This window comes from Adiantum capillus-veneris, chromosome 8, assembly GCF_014529385.1.
Source record: "Adiantum capillus-veneris isolate H3 chromosome 8, ASM1452938v2, whole genome shotgun sequence".
Lineage (NCBI taxonomy): Eukaryota > Viridiplantae > Streptophyta > Polypodiopsida > Polypodiales > Pteridaceae > Adiantum > Adiantum capillus-veneris.
Window position 1 is genome coordinate 146,578,187 of NC_140938.1, and position 16,920 is coordinate 146,595,106.

The window sequence follows — 16,920 nt, forward strand, 5'->3', positions numbered from 1 at the left end:
ATCTCAAAATGTTGTACAAGCTACACCGCTACCACCTCCTGTGCTAGGACCGCAGCCCCCGCATCCAAGAGTCGCCCCTATAAACCAAGTGGGTTGCGAGCCATCTAATGCTTATGCAGATGGCTGTGAGGAGGAAATAGAAACTAGTATTGCCTACGGACTTGATACATTGGAAGAGTGTCCTATATACTACATGGAAGATTGTTGGGGGCAAGTCAAGCCAGTTTATCAAGCTGCTTTTCTCGCATCCAGAGGTCAAAATATCAACACCCTGGCTAGGAGGCCACCTCTTCAATGTTATGAGTGTGGTGGACCACACCGGGCAGCGGAGTGCCCTATTAGGCTGCAAAAGAATGCTGCACAGATGCAAATGAATCAAGGGAGCACGTCTGCAATGCCAATACTCACATGTAATCGTTGTGGCATAGATCACTTGATTGCCCAATGCCCCTATAACCCAAATGCGCCTAAAATCACACCCCTAAATTTGGTCGAAATTGCTAGTGTGACATCGCCAATACCACCCATCGCACGCGCTTATGCGATTACACGGTCCATGCTTCAAGGGCCAAGCCATATCCTCGAAGAGAGAGATACCGCGTCAGTTATCCAAGCAAAGAAAAAGAAGACACAAAGGAAGAGGTCACAGAATACGGGAAATTCAAAGCCAAGTTCCAAAACAAACATAGGAACAGGAGATGACCCCGTGTATATGAATGACCTCGAGGATGATTCAGATTCAATCGAGACAATGGAGACTAGAACCAATACCACAAAGGGAAAGACCGACAAAGAAAACCGTAACATGGAACCAAATGAAAACCGAATAAGAGAAAACCATAAAGAGCCTCTGAAAACACCACAAGTGTTTCCAAATCCAATCCAAGACCCCCAAGATAAACCGCAGGGGCAAAAAGGGAAGAATCGTAAAAAGAAGATTGGGACGTACCCAAACCCAGTAGACGAGATTGAGCAGGTGAAACATCTAAGAGGTTTAGTGGAGGAGACTCAAAGGAAACTAGAACCAGAACCCATGCATGTCAAAATTCATGACACAGTGTTTCCCACGCAAGTTCATCCACCCCACATGAACCATAGACCGTTAGCCATATCTAGTATCATCCAAGAAGGGAGTGAGGACGGGACATCAGAAAGTGAGCATACACCTTTCTTGTTGGAAAGGATGTTTAACGAAGGAATACCTGATCCCATTGAGGAATATGAGATTCCATCCTCACCAGTTCCTAGTCAAGGACCTACACCCTGCAAAATGCCAATGAATGTTGCCAAACTAGTGGACTTCATGTCTTCTGAGGTCCGAACCACGATCATAGAAAAGCTGTATGGAGATCCTGAGTTATTCTTTGCACATCGAGCATTCCTTAACGGAGAGCTACAAACGTGATTACCGCAGTTCGCGCAAACAAATAGGCCTGACTCGATTATGATTGATGAGGAAAATCATGTGCAATCACTTGACTTAGATGGACACGAGTTTGTGATCGAGGTACCCATTAACGAATTAGGGCAGTATTTTGAAGGCGACGAGTCTAATGCGACCCTACCCATCACTACCAAGGAATTAACTATAAAGGGAATTCTTGATGGTGGTGCGGGAGTTAGCATCGTTACAAAAGATTGTTGGGAATCCATGGGAAAACCCCGCCTCAGTGTTACTAACATTGTGGTAAAGATGGCAAATGGTACCATAGCCAAACCTATGGGGATGCTCAAGGATCTTAAGATCAAAGTTCTAGGACACAAGGTACGACATACCTTCATTGTAATGGATTTCTCTAAACACCTTCTATCATATGAAATGATTTTAGGACGACCATTCATGAGGGAAGCACAAATGGTTCATGATTGGTCTAAAAATCATGTCTATTTGCAATTCCAAGACTCTGTCCTTAGAGTGGATTTGGTGACTGGTAAGGTACACCCCTTAGGGAGTAAAACCATAATTGATCATCGCTCTGACACCACAGTTCACTCGGCCCCACTACAATATTGTTACACTTGTAAGAAGGATACAGACATTGGCCAAGATTCTCCTTACATGGATGTGTTACCGAGTATGACGGAATCAGACAACGTAGACTGGGTACACCTAGCTGCGACCATAGATACCTGGGGAAATAGAGGAACCACTTGGGTCACACCAGAGGGGGAAGAGGTACCACAAATTGCACCTCTGAACATGATAAGTGCCATACATGCATCTTCTAAGGGCAAGGCAATTGTAGACCAATCTGACAGTGACACCGATAGCTCAATAGAAGACTTTGACCAACACGACTCAGACACTGACTCCCAGAGTGAAACGGATTCTGAATCTCATGAATTAGAGAGTGGAGCAAGTTTAGAGTCAAAACATTCGGAAGGACCGAGCACATCAACCGATGATAGCTCCTCCGAGAGTGAAGAGGACACCAACGAGGACTCCTTTAGTGAGCCAGATCTAAATGCAAATCAAAAGCAGGTCTCAAATAAGAAAAAGAAAAACTTTAAGAGGCGTCGATATCGAGCCAATGTACGTGCTAGGATAAAAAAGAAGAGATCCTCAGCAGAATGGCTCAGTTATATAGGAGCATGTGATGCTCATCAAAAATTGGTAGACGATTGGGGTGAATATCTCCAAAATGTTATGTGGTGTAGACCACGACCCCATGACATAGCCCAATTAGAGATCATAGACAAGCCAAAGTTGAGCCGCACTGCAAGGAGGCGTCAAAACCAAGAGTTAGCTCGACAACACAAGAAAGCAGAAATAGAAGCACAGACCAAAGCACAACCAGAATCCACAGACTTGCATCCTGCACCAGAACATTTCAAATCTTACACCACAGGGGAAGCAAAGGTTGTGTACACAAATTAAAGCCCAAAGAATACCTATCGATGGGAATAATGGAATCTATGATGGTCCGGCAATAGTTAAAGAAATAGAATTAGCCGACCCCGGTGAAGAATCAAAACCTGTTTTTATTGCCCAAGACCTCACAGAAGTTAAAGAGGCGGTCCTCAAAGAGCTTCTCAAGGAATTCAAGGACATATTCGCTTGGACATACCATGATATGAAAGGTGTTCCACCTTCTGTGGTCCAACATACAATCCCTATGATTAGCACTGCGAAGCCCGTACAACAAAGACCCTACCCGATGAATCCTAAGTACGCAAAGATCATTCAAGAAGAACTAGAAAAGCTTATCAAATGTGGGTTCATATATCCTATTGAACACTCTGAATGGGTGTCTCCAATAGTTATTGTGCCAAAAAAGAATGGGAAACTCAGGGTGTGCATGGACCTCAAAAAAGTTAATGCAGCTACTAGAAGAGACCATTACCCCCTACCATATTCCGAACATGTACTCGAAAGAGTTGTAGGCAAGGAAGCTTATAGCTTTCTAGATGGGTACTCAGGCTACAACCAAATCACGATAGCGCTAGAGGACCAAGCTAAAACTGCCTTCATCACAGAATTTGGCGTGTTTGCATTTCGTGTGATGGCTTTTGGCTTAACAAATGCCCCTGCTACATTCCAACGATTAATAAACACTGCTTTTAAAGAATATTTGAGAGAGTTTTGTGAAGCTTTCTTAGACGACCTTTGTGTTTACTCTTCTTGGAAAGAACATCTATCATGTTTGCGGAAGGTGTTTGAAAAGTGTAGGTTATATCGTATCTCATTGAACCCGTTCAAATGCCAATTTTGGGTCAAGCATGGAGTTATTTTAGGGCATATAGTATCTAAGAATGGTATCTCAACCGATGAGAGAAAAATTAAAGTGATTCTAGAGTTGCCACCACCAACCAATTACAAGGGATTTCAAAGGTTCATGGGACACATGGGTTATTATCGACGGTTTATTTTATTTTTTGCTGAGATAGCACGTCCTTTGTACAAGCTTCTCATTGAATTTAAATGGACTGAAGAGTGTGACCAGGCCTATGAACAATTGAATAAAACACTAGCAAGTGCTCCAATTTTAAGGACACCTAACTGAGATGTCATTTTCCATGTGCATATTGATGCATCAAACTTTGCTATTGGGTGTGTTCTCACTCAACCAGGAGAACATAAATTGGACTATCCCATTAGCTTTGCAAGCCGTCAATTGAACGATGCTGAAAGGAACTACACCACTACAGAGCGAGAAGGTTTAGCAATGGTTTATGCAGTAAAGAAATTTCGCTACTACCTTCTGGCAAACAAGTTTGTATTTTATGTGGATCATCAAGCGTTGCTGTATCTGGTAAACAAGCCATGCTCCACAGGAAGAATCACACGATGGTTGTTAATTCTTCTGGAGTTTGATTTCACGATTGTAGTGAGACCCGGTAAAAGGCACGTCATGGCTGATCATTTGTCTCGCATACCCAATGGTGAAGCCCCTACAGGAGTTGATGATGAATTACCCGATACTTCCCTATTCATAGTTGAGACTATGCCTGAATGGAGTGAGAACATTGTTAACTTTTTAGTTAATGGTTTTCCACCCAAGGAACTTCGTAAGGATATCGCTCGAAGGCTAGTAAAAGAATGTGAACCCTATTGTTTGATTGTCGGAACTCTGTATAGACTAGGCAAGGACGATATTCTTAGGCGTTGTGCCCGCGAGGATGAATATTTGTATATCTTGCAAGAAGTACATATGGGCATAGCAGGAGGACATTTTTCAGGAGACCTGACTGCTAGAAAGGTGCTGCAACCAGGCTATTGGTGGCCAACTTTATTTAAGGATGCATCACTTTTTACAAAAGGGTGTGATGAGTGCCAACTTTACAAGACCACACAGCGCAAAGACAGAATGCCCTTACATCCTATTAAAGTAACCCAACCATTTGAAAAATGGGGCTTAGACTTTGTAGGTCCAATTAGTCCCGCAGCTCGCAACACTCAATCTCGATATATTCTAGTTGCTACGGACTATGTAACAAAGTGGGCTGAAGCTAAGGCTTCACAAAAAGCTGACGCGAGGACAACAGCTAAGTTTCGTTTTGAGAACATTATCACAAGATTTGGTTGCCCTTTTGAAATTGTTAGTGATAATGGTACCCATTTTATAAATGAGGTAATAAGAGAGCTTACCACGACCTTTATGATATCCCACCATAAGTCTACACCTTATTACCCCCAAGCTAATGGACAAGCCGAGAGCACCAACAAGACTCTAATCTCTATTTTAACCAAGACGGTAGAAGCTCATCGCACTGATTGGGATTTGAAGTTGACATCTGCTCTATGGGCTTATCGTACTGCTTATAAAGTGGCTATTAATTGTACGCCATTCAAAATGGTATACGGCCAAGAAGCGGTTATGCCTTGGGAGTTTGTCATTCCTAGTCTTAGGGTAGCTTCGCAAGAAGGATGGAATGGTAACCCCTTAACCGAGCGTTTGTATATCTTAGAAAAACTAGACGAAGAGAGACAGTTAGCTGTGCAAAATGCTCTTGTGGAAAAGGATAGGAGAAAGAAGTGGTTTGATCGCCATGTGAAGGACAAGGACATCAAAGTTGGTGATAAAGTCCTTATGTATGGAGTACGTAAAGAGAAGAAAAAGCTGAAACATGGTGGTAAAGGACCATATAGAGTATGTGAAATTACCCCACAACCCTTCGTGTGGAAACTCTTGATGGAGTTGAAACCATTGGATTCCTCAATGGGAGTAAATTCAAAAGATATTATGATCCTTTAAGCCAAGAAGAACTACGGGCCATTCATCAAAAGAAGGCCGCCAAAGCACAAACCGAGTTAAAGAAGATACAAGCTCAAGCTGAGGCTAAGGAGCGACAACAACGTATAAGACAAAAACGAGAGGCTAACCTTGGAGTCACAAATGCATTCCACGTGGAAATCGAAGAGGATTGGTTGGACTCTGACACACCTCTACGATACCCTATTGAGTTAAATAGTGCCTATGGAAAAGTGCTATACAACGCCTTATTGGACACGGGTGCTAAATATAATCTGCTATCCTATGGGGTGTGGTGTCAGTTAGGGAAGCCACCTCTATCTAAGAGTATTATCCAAGTCAAGGGTGTCAACAAGAAAAAAACTACGGTTTTTGGAATCTGGCACACTTCTGTCAGTTATGACAATGGAATTGTAGCTCAAGACTTTTTGGTCATGCCTACTGGAACTATGGAGGGTAATATAAACCTAGGACGCACGTGGATGATAGCCACCAAATGCACTATTGATTGGGGGGCTGGGGGTGTCACAACGCAAAAACCAACTCTTATCCCTACCACTCAAGCCATAGTCCCTGAGATATTGCCTAAGGAAATAAAACCCAAGACATTGCATGCCCAGGAGGTTGAACCATACGTCCCCATAGCCCAACTCTCTAGATCTTCAACTTGAAGTCGCGGAGCGGAGCGTGGGTCGACTCTCTCTCTCACACACACACACAGTGAGCTTACACAGTACAGTACGCAGAGATCTGTTAGAAGGGTTATCTCCCAATTCCTTAGTATTCACAAAGCATAAGTTAGTATATACAAAGAGTTAGAGGTAAGTGAGTTAGGCAGGCGGCCGGCCATATCCGCATAAGAGGCCACTTGGGCTTTAATCCCAACAACCTCCCACTTAAAGTCCAATGTGGCACTTTAAGTAACTGTAAATCTATGAACATAAATGTACAAAGATTTACATGGCTGCCATCTATCCAATGCCCAACAACTCACGACAATGCACAAAGCCCTCTCCTGGAAGTCCCTTTGTGAGTAGATCAGCAGGATTGTCCTTGGTGTGGATCTTCAGCAGTTGTATCTGCTTGTCTTCAAGTACTTCCCTAATGAAGTGATATTTCACATCAATATGCTTAGTCTTCGAATGGAACACTGGATTCTTTGCCAATTGTATAGCACTTTGACTATCACAATATAACTCTGGCATATCTGCATTGATTCCCAAGTCTGCAACCAATCTACCAAGCCAAATAGCTTCTTTGCATGCCTCATTTGCTGCAACATACTCAGCTTCTGTAGTAGACTGCGTAACACAATCTTGTAATCGAGATCGCCATGATATGGCACCTCCAGCCAATGTAAAGACATAGCCTGATGTAGATCTCCTCTTATCCAAGTCTCCTGCATAATCTGAGTCAGTGTATCCTCTGACACTCAAATCCTGACTACCATAGCATATGCGCATACTCTTTGTATGTTTTAAGTATCTCATGATACCTTTCACTGCCTCCCAATGTTTCTTGCCGGGATTTGACATATATCTGCTAACCACTCCCACTGCAAATGCAATATCCGGACGTGTAGCAATCATTGCATACATCAAACTACCCACTGCAGACGCATATGGAATCTTATCCATTTCAGCCTTTTCTTCCTCAGACACAGGACAATCTTGTTTGCTAAGTTTCACATATGGTGGCAATGGAACACTCAATGCCTTTCCCTTCTCCATATTGAAACGTTGCAAAACCTTGTCAATATACTCTGTTTGAGATAACCAAATCAACTTCTTTGATCTGTCTCTCTCAATGCGCATACCAAGTATATGACTTGCCTCACCCATGTCTTTCATGTCAAACGATTTTGCCATCTTTGACTTCAAAGCTGAAATTTCTTCCAAGTGTTTGCCAGCAATTAACATGTCATCCACATACAAAATAAGGATCAGCCAACTGCCATCCTTAGCCTTCTTTGTATATAGACAGTGATCGAACTCACTACGTTTGTAGCCTTGAGAAAGCAGAAACTGGTGGAACTTATGGTACCATGCCCTCGGTGATTGTTTTAAGCCATAAAGACTCTTTAACAACTGGCATACCAAATGTTCCATGCCTTTCTCAACAAACCCTTCTGGCTGCTACATGTAAATTTCCACATCTAAATCACCATGCAAGAACGCTGTCTTGACATCCATTTGGTGCAACACCAAATCCAATATAGCAACCAATGCAAGAAAGCATCTCAATGTAGTCATCTTGACCACTGGAGAGAAGACTTCATCAAAGTCAATGCCTTGTTCTTGCTTAAAGCCCTTGGCAACAAGCCTTGCTTTGTACTTTGGCTGACTATCATGAGCGGTGATCTTATACCTGTAAACCCATTTACAAGGTAGAGCCTTTTTGCCCTGTGGTAATTTAACCAACTTCCATGTCTGGTTTTTATGCAGAGTTGTCATCTCTGACTGCATGGCCAACTGCCATTTTTTCGAGTCAACCACTTGTAATGCTTCCTTGTAACAAGATGGTTCTCCGCAATCTGTGAGCATGACATAATTTAGAGATGGCACATAACGATCAGGTGGTTTGGAGACACGCTCAGAACGTCTCACCACAACTGATTCTGCCTCTCTAGCCACTATAGGCTGTTCCTGAGCCTGACCATGCTGTCTTGATGTGCTAGCACTAGGTCCATCTTCCCTGAAGACAACTCTTCTGATCTCCTTTGTCTTCTCTGGCTTAGCGTGAAACTTGGCTTCATTGAAATGCACATCATTGCTACAAATAAGCTTTCTGGACTCAGGATCCCAAAGCCGGTAACCCATCTCGCCCGATTCTCCGTAGCCAAGAAATATACACTTCTTGCTCTTTGGTTCTAACTTATTTCTGAACTCCTTAGGAATATGGCTATAAGCTTCACAACCAAAGACTCTGAGATGCTTATACGAAGGTGCCTTGCCTGTCCATAGCATCTCGGCCACTGCACTCTTATCCAGAACCCTACTAGGAGACCTGTTGATCAAATGGACTGCTGTAGCCACTGCTTCCGCCCAAAATCCATCAGGCAACTCAGCATTTGACAACATGCTTCTGACCTTCTCTTGTATGGTCCTATTCATACGTTCTGCAACCCCATTCTGTGAAGGATTATATGGTGCAGTAAGTTCCCGCTTAATCCCTTTTGCTTCACAAAAGTCTTGAAAAGCTTTGGAAACGTACTCTCCACCATTGTCAGTTCTCAAGCACTTCAGCTTCTGACCACTCTGATTCTCCACCAGCTGCAAGAATGTCTTAAAGACCTTGAGCACCTCATCCTTGTGCTTCAAGAAGTAAACCCATACTTTGCGAGAATAGTCATCTATGAATGTACAAAAGTACGCTGCTCCCCCTAGTGACAAACTAGGCATTGGTCCGCATAGGTCACTGTGTACAAGAGCTAACCGTTCGTCCCTACGATTCCTCTTTGATCTATGCGGTTCCTGTGTTTGCTTACCATAAACACAATGCTCACAAAACTCGAAATCTTGAAATGAAAGGCCAGGCAAATAACCATAATGAGAAAGTATTTCCATTCCTCTTTTTGACATATGTCCCAACCTACGATGCCACAGTGACACACTTGGCTGCTCAATCACATTAATTACATGGTTTTTAACCTCTGAAACATGTAAAGTGTACAGAGTTCCTGACTTGCTGCCATGTGCTACAGTCATCGAACCTTTGGAGATCTTCCAAGCGCTGTTCCCAAAAACTGTCACATAACCCGCATCATCCAACTTCCCTGTACTAATCAAGCTCTTTCGGATTGCTGGAACATGTCTGACATTCTTGAGCCATAAAGAAGAGCCATTCTGAAACTTCAACTGCACATCTCCCACTCCAAGTATGTCACAAACCTGCTCATTGCCAAGTCTGACATAGTCTTTAGTAGCCACATGTGATGTAAACCACTCTTTGTGCGGAGAAACATGTAAAGATGCCCCTGAGTCGATAATCCAATCACTCATAGCATGTCCATCCTCTGCAGTCAAGAAAACAGAATCAAGATTGCTTGTAAGGAAGATGTCACCAGCTGCTATACCAGAATCACTGTCTGAACCAGATCCTGTGACATTCACCTCTTCAATCTTCACTGAACTCTTCTTTTCATCTTGCTCAGAACTCTTTGTTTTGCCTTTTTCTTGTTTCCACTTCGTACAGTCTCGCTTCATGTGACCCTTCTTGCCACAATGGTAGCATTCTATGTCATCCTTTGACTTCGAATCACGAGACTTACTTCGGTTTTGTGCCTTCTTACCCTTCTTCTCTTTAAACTGTTGTCTCCCTCGAACGACCAAAGCACTATTGCCTTTGCCTTTGTCAATGTTCTTCCTGTTCACTTCCTCTGTGAGCAAGCTGCCTTCTACATTGGCACTTGTAAGACCTTCTGGCGCGACAGAATTACTTAACGCTGTACGAAAAGTATCCCAACTGTCTGGCAAAGTGATTAAGAGAAACATAGCCTTCACTGAATCTGGAAAGACTATCTCCTGTGCTGTTAACTGGCTGAAAATTGAGTGAAATTCATTCAGATGATTTGACATGGCTGTCCCTTCCTTCATCTTCAAATCCACCAATTTCTTGAGCCAGTAAATCTGAGAAGCAGCACTTTGTTTCTCGTACATATCACATAGCTTTTGCCATACGCCATACGCTGTAGTCTCTTCTGCTACGTTGAAGTAAACATTTTCTGCCAGTGTCAGCATGATTGTGGAACAAGCTAACTCGTCAAGCTCTTCCCACTCATCTTGAGCCATAAATTCTGGTCTCTCCCCTTTGAGCTTCAGTGGCTTCACTTGTTTTTTCTGCACCAAAACCTGCCAAATCTGCTTCTTCCAGAATGGGAAGTTTGTGCCATCCAGCTTCTTTATGTTGTAAAGAGTCTCACTGTGAGAAGATGCCATATCTGCCAAACTGTTTACTCCTGAGAAAAATCCGGCAGAGTTTCCCCTGTAAACTGGCCTCTGTACACAGTAAACAAGCTATAATCAACAAGCTGAACACCTCTCCTCAAGAACTGTCAGTATTTTTGAAAATTTTTGACAGAGTCTCCCCTGTAAACTGAGCTCTGGGAACCAAAAGATAGCTCAAAAAACAATCATAAATAGCTGACCAATGACAAATCTAAAAAATCCCTGTAATATGCTGTCCTGTAAGCATACACTGTCTCCTCTCTGGACGATGACAGAACCTGTATCTGTCTCAAGACTGAACCCTGAACAATGCCTCAACGGCCTGACGCATAAGATGCAATCCAGTGTCTACACAAAGTCATACATCCTAAGGGATAAAAGTCGCCGAAGAGGATGCGTGTAGAGGGGAACTCCAGCAACCTAATCCACCTCACACTGGGTAACCCAGCCCCCAGTGCTTGGCTTCAAAAAACCTCACACACGACCCTCTCAGATGGCTCAGCAAACTGCCCAGAACTAGCATACATCCTATAATAGACCAATCACTGTCCTATGACCGCTGCGGCGGTCTGTCTGCTAGCGTGACTCACAACTAGCAGACCCACAATCACAGTACATCAATCTGCAATACATGCCAATGGTGTCAAGCCGTCGTATGGCCACACCTCCCCTGGAACCTGGCAAGCACAAGAAGTAACAATGCAGACTGCAATATATATATCTGATGATATATATGTGTACCTGGTCTATAGATGATGCTCTGAAGACTAATAGGTGATGTATGTCGATGCCGATATTGATGTCGACCACCTCCTGCTTGCCAATCTACACAAGACGGATTTCTTTGTGGCTGAAATCTATCTTCTGCTGTAGTGCTCAGAACGAAATTCTGAGGGCATAAACGGCTTCGAAAGGGGGGTAAAACTCCAGGTCGCCTGCTGGAAACGCTCCCGGAACGCCGAGTGTGAATTTTCGAACTCCGGATCCAGAATCTGCCGGAAAAGTGCGCGCGCGCGCGATTGCGCAAATCCGCACTGAACCAATGCTCTGATACCAATTGAAGTCGCGGAGCGGAGCGTGGGTCGACTCTCTCTCTCACACACACACACAGTGAGCTTACACAGTACAGTACGCAGAGATCTGTTAGAAGGGTTATCTCCCAATTCCTTAGTATTCACAAAGCATAAGTTAGTATATACAAAGAGTTAGAGGTAAGTGAGTTAGGCGGGCGGCCGGCCATATCAGCATAAGAGGCCACTTGGGCTTTAATCCCAACACAACTGATGTAGTTGAAAGAAAGCTTGAGACACACAAGAACCATCCTAATATAACAAAGAAAGCATATTAGTGGGTCCCTAAATCTTCTTTAGTAACCATGGCTGATGCTAAAAAACGGAAGCCTCGTAAGAAACGTCCCACTCGTTCCAAGAAATGTAAGAAAACGTGGCGCTGGATTCCTAAACGACTATTAAAAGCCCAAGGATACTATAAAGGAAATGATCAAATCTGGGTGCCCAAACGTAAATTGTACTCTTACCTGTCACCTGACCCATGTAAACCAAATCCTATGGCTCCAAAACAAATTGAAAATCGTGGAAAGGAAAAAATCACGGAATGCGACACACCTGCTCCAGAGCTAGTTTGGGTACCAAAGAAAAAACGATTTGTTCCACCTAGCTCAGGAACAGGAAAAGCAAATGAAGCTTCTTGCTCTTCATGTAGTTCCGATACGGAAATAGAAGCTTTGACACAACCTCCACCTACCATTGTACATATCCATACAAGCAAGAAGGAGTTTGCACCTCCCGTTGTAGATTCACCACCTCCAACAATGTTGCAAATAAAATCATGGGAGAGTACCTTACCACCCTTGCAACTAGATGAAACACATAGGGTGATCGAAAACTATTGGTTAAAGCCTTTACCCATAACAACTTGGAACAATTGGTTTCAAAAGGTGACGACATCATTCCAAAAAGTATGATCTACCCAAGGAAGGGGGAGTGTTTGCTGACATCCGTCATTCACTTGCTTCCCTCTCAACCTTCCACCCTGACCTCTCCATCTCCAATCTTAGGGAATGTATATATAAAGCCTTATACTCACAAAAACAAGATAAAAAAGTAAAAGAGCAAGAGCCATAACACAATATAATAAAAACAAATTATGCACAAGAACACGACCCTTGTAATATTTGCACTCTAACCATCATCTATTTGCGTGTACAGATATGGCTAGTACGCTAGAGTCATCCACTCCTGCCTTGGGTGAGAGGTACCCTCGTTACTTTTCACAAATGTTTCACATGGTCTTTCCAGTGCTTGCATGTGAATGGGATTTGATAGGTACGCTAGCATGTGAGAGGAATTTTGAGGAGTTAGAATGGCTGATACGTCTCTTGACCACGTCTGATCCATACTTAGTAGAGAGCGTTTCTCCCATTGCACAAGCCTACCCTTTTGACCAAGATGACTATTGGCGTCTAGTGACCTTCTTAGTAAACATGGGCACCTATGATGAAGAAGAAAATTTACATGACTACCCGGATGGCACATATGGTCTCATGGATGATGACTTTGTTTATCTCGACGACGAGGATAGGGGTTTAGCCTTAGGGTTTCCCCCCAACCTCTACAATATCCTATTCCCTTGACTCTTTAGGGGGAGTGCAAATAATTAGGTTAGGGTTCCTTATGGTTTTTGTTGTGTTCAATAAGTGTTGGTACCTTTTCTCACTAATGTGCCTCCTGGAGGTATTCCTTTTGTTTCCTAGTGTGTATAGGAGCGTGTTGCTATTGATAGGATTTGGACCTTCATGGAACCTTTCTCTCGTTCACACTTCAAATCAAGCGCGACCATCAACACAAACATGTGTTTTATGTCCATTAACATTGCCCTTATCTTTTTGCATCCATGTTTGTCTGCTTTGATTGTGATTGGTAGCATAATATTCAGCGCATTTGCTTAGTATCAAACATTTAATTCAATGTAATGTTTTGTCATAATCACTTGTCTAGGTTTAAAAATCAAGCAGTCCGACTAAGCTAGTTTGACCAAGCTAGGTATTAGAAATCTTCTCTTAATACCATGGGGAATGCCTTCCTAATACGCAATGGTTACTTAGGTTCTTAATCCGATTTAGGCAGCATTGTGTGAAATGTACTAGGGCTTTCTAGTGGGCTTAACCCTATTGACCTTTAGCTTAAGTATTATAAAGGGAGTTTACTAATGTGATGAGCCTGGGGAGGGTAACAGTGTTATATGACCCCCCAAAGTTACAAAATTAAAATGCTGAAAATGAACAAACAAAAAATCAAAGTGCCACAATGTAAAATTTTAAGCTGGAAGAGAAATCCCTGCTTAAATTGGTACTTCACTCACATGTATCGCCTATGGTACTAGAGCCCTAGAGGTTCCCAATGTGGGCGCTTTTCCTTGAAAAGCAAAAAACCCAAGGCATACAAAATAAGCACACACATCAAAATTGAATCAATGTGAAAAGACTTTGGGGGGTCAAAGAAAAGGTAATCAGTCAGTCAATGATTTCATGAGAAATTCCTTTTATCGCAGCTTAACTACAAGGTCTTCTAGGTATAGCCTCTAGTCAGCCCTCGAACATCAAATACTTGGCTCTCGCAATTAAACAACTTAATTGACCAGAAAAAAATTGAGAAGTTACCCATGGTATTAATAGTCGAGCTCTAGTGCCTTTTGACCGTTAAATTAGCGACCCCGGACTTGTTTAATTTTTTACCTTTACATCTGTTTATGCATTTGATTGTATTGCAATTTAATGTTTATTGCTGATAAATTGTCTAAAATTTTGTTACCAATCAATTTGTCTGTCTATTGCATATGATTTTTAATTGTATATGAGAATGCAATTACTGTGGCAATGTTGTTTGATTTTGCAGTGATTGAAGAAGGCTACGCACATCCATGTCGATTGCTCTTCCATCTCGACGAACGAGCTTCAACTAGATAGCTTCCGAGGACGCAATCTACATCAGGAAGGGGGGCATGTTAACCCTCACGACACACGGACACCCTATGATCTATAAACGTTGTATTATTTAGAGTCAGGTATCAGGCTTGTCGGACCAATAGGAACCGGGTAAGGGTGATCGCCGATGACAGGCGCACTCTAACTGGAATATTCAAGGAGTTAGTTGGCTAAGTATGGGCGTCCAAGTGTGAATGGGGTGAGCTCATATAAAAGCCACTAAACCTAATTTTTACTCATTCTCTCATTGTGCAATAGAAGCCGCTCTTGCTCCATCTCCACCTTCTCCTTCACAATCTCCTTGTGTGTGTGTGTGTGTGTTTGTACGTGTGAGAGTGTGTGTGTGATCGAGCGTTGCGGCGGCACGACGGCGGCGAGGCGGTTGAGCGCGGCATAGCGGCGTCTCCCTCTTCTTCGCGGCATGGGAATCCTTCATTCGCAACTACGCAGGAAGGTGAGTGACACACCATTCTTCCTTGTGAGCTTGTCTGTTGTATGACTGTGTGCTAGGAGCCTTTGTGGCTCGCACACGGCGCGTAGCAAGTCCCTAGCCTTGACAGACACTATGGCGTAGAATTCTTGGCTCTTAAATGACCTTGTCATCTCTCTGAAGAGTAGAAATGGATGAAAGAATTCAAGATTATTCATCTAACTTTAAAAATTCAAGCAAAGCATATGCAAAAATGGAAATAAACCTGTCAAAGGCACTTGGCCAAATTTCTCACCTACCAATGAAATTCAAGTAGTATTACACATGTAACCCTGGGTGTTGCCTTTGCAATCCTAACCCCGTGGTTAATATCTACATTATCAAACCCCTTGGTTAGACTTTGCATGGAAACTGCTCAACTAGTAGCCAATAGTAATTGGTCAACTTTAAAAGCTGAAATTGTCTACTACCCTTGGCAGCTCATTAGGGCCAATTTGGATGAAAAAAGGGCTGTGTAAGGATCTGAAAAGAGGCAACCTAAAAAACACCATGAAGATCTTACCAAAACTATTCAACATGGGTACTCATTGGATAGAGCTCATCAAGCACCACCCATGGACCATTTGAGTGCTAGATTTGGAGTTCATATGCAAAAGTTACGGCTAAAATAGTGCAAAATATTCCAAAAGCAACTGAAGGAGATCTTGACACGTTGTTGGGCGCATTTCTGACACCCCGTTTTTTGTAAATTTGTGCCCGATGTCAAAAGGGCGTGTGGGATTTCTTTTTGTGGGTTTTTTTAGCTTGCTTTAGCAAGCACATGTACATGCACTGCAAGTCGCTAGTCTAGTGACAGCTGTCGGGCTACTGTAAGTGCCCGTGAGTGAGTTTTTTGAAGTGAGCCTTGTATATAACTTAAACTCATGTACAAACTAAAAAAAGTTCAGCCAAACTCCAGAAATTTACAGGTTTTAGCTCGTTGTGTCTCCTTGGTGCTTTTGGATGCAGATTTTTGCCCCGACTAGCCTTCTCTACGTGTAGTCGTGCTGGGACAGATCTCTGTTCGCATCAATTTTGCTCATGGGGACGTATGGAACCAATTTTAGTCATCTTCAGATTTCTTGCCAGTCATTTTTCAAGCTTTCTCTCAAGCTTTAAAGTGCCCCAATTGGAGTTGTGCTCATCAGGTTACGACTAGTTCTCTGCAGGGTTATGGCTATGGCAGCCTAGTGGCAAATTGTGTGTAGACAGATTCGGAGGGCATGTATCTATGAATTGTGGAATTGATGTTGAATTTGTGGATTTGTGATGTTTTATTGTGAAAGGAGAGGCTCTTGGCTTCATATGCATTGGTCGGCGTGTGCTGTAAATCCTTGCTTTGGCAGGGTTTTGCTCCTATGTGACATAGTCTCTTGGGTGGGCGACGGCTAGTAAATTCCCAAGGGTCTACTCCTATTGGACTTGTGGTGTTTCAAAAGGATTTTGTGAAGCTTTTGGTGTCTTGTAGTTCTCTTTCAACTCTCTTGGGTGACATCACTATAGAGGTGTTTCAGTTTGTTTGTTTCCCAATAGTGTTTTGGTGCCCGCCACCGAGGAATCGCTTCAAGTTACCTTCAGTTTACAAGTTTTGAAGACATGGCGTTTAATTTTCCGGAGTTTAGTGGGAAATTAAATGAAATCTCCAAAGCTTTCATTGAGAGAATGGATTTGCTTGCCTTCTTGCTGACAAGCAAGACCCAGCTACGAATCTTCTAATTCTGTTTGAAGGGAGATGCTAGGGAATGGTTGGAAGGCTACGAAAAGGATCTACAATCAGCCCAACCTCCTCAAGTTATGACTTATGAAATG